This window comes from Monopterus albus, unplaced genomic scaffold (assembly GCF_001952655.1).
Source record: "Monopterus albus unplaced genomic scaffold, M_albus_1.0 scaffold147.1, whole genome shotgun sequence".
NCBI classification, from domain to species: Eukaryota; Metazoa; Chordata; class Actinopteri; order Synbranchiformes; family Synbranchidae; genus Monopterus; species Monopterus albus.
Genome location: NW_018128027.1, coordinates 1,251,605 through 1,252,421, shown reverse-complemented (window position 1 = coordinate 1,252,421; position 817 = coordinate 1,251,605). Strand labels below are relative to the sequence as shown.

The 817-nt window shown below is 39.4% G+C and overlaps 1 protein-coding gene across 1 annotated transcript in view; it reads left to right on the top strand.

Annotated features, from left to right (window-relative positions):
• Positions 1–817, top strand: part of LOC109968306 (uncharacterized protein KIAA1522 homolog) — a 26,148-nt gene that overhangs the window by 7,702 nt on the left and 17,629 nt on the right. The window lies entirely within an intron of this gene.

The window sequence follows — 817 nt, the reverse complement described above, 5'->3', positions numbered from 1 at the left end:
GTCTGTGTAGTCTGCGCATGTCGGCTCAATGAGCAATGCCCACTGAGACACGCAAACACATATACAGTACAAACAGATATATGCTCACACTTAACAGTAGGGGTGGTCTAAAGAATAAGACTTTGCAGCTTACTTGTAATTGATCACTGTGAACCTCGGGGCTGTTGTGGTGCATTCATGGAAGCTCCAGTATCCCTAAGATCAACTGCGGAAAAGCATTAGAATAATGACCTTTGTTGATGGGAAATCAAACCTCTTAGGCACAGAGTAATCAGATACAGGCTTTGTTGTAAGACACTGAATTTGGCAGCTTCTCAACTTAAAAAGGTTTCTTTGCTACAGCCCACTCTCAAATATCAGATGCTATGATTTCCATGAACATAACAGCAAGGTTGATTTTCATACCTGCCCCTCCTTGCAACTGCACACAGTGACAGGGTGACTTTGGCTTATAATAAATATAAAGCGGATTATTTTTTGTCACAATTCACTGGATTGGTTTGCTTAAAGCAAGTCTCAAGTTACATGAACAAAAACCAGTGGGAACTTGCATCTGAGGTTTCCACCATGCTCAGAAAAACTGGTGTGTTATGCTGATTACACTGATCAATAATCACAGATCGCACTCACTGACAAGAAATTATTTTATTTGTTGTCGCTGTCCAGATGTTTTGACCTTTTAAAATAAAGTGATTTCTTGCCATTGAACAAGAAAATATTAGGAATCAATGAAAAATCTGTTGTGGTCCTTTAATTATTACTGTACCTCACCTTGAGTGCCAGCACACATATGGTGCTTAGATGATGATGATGACTA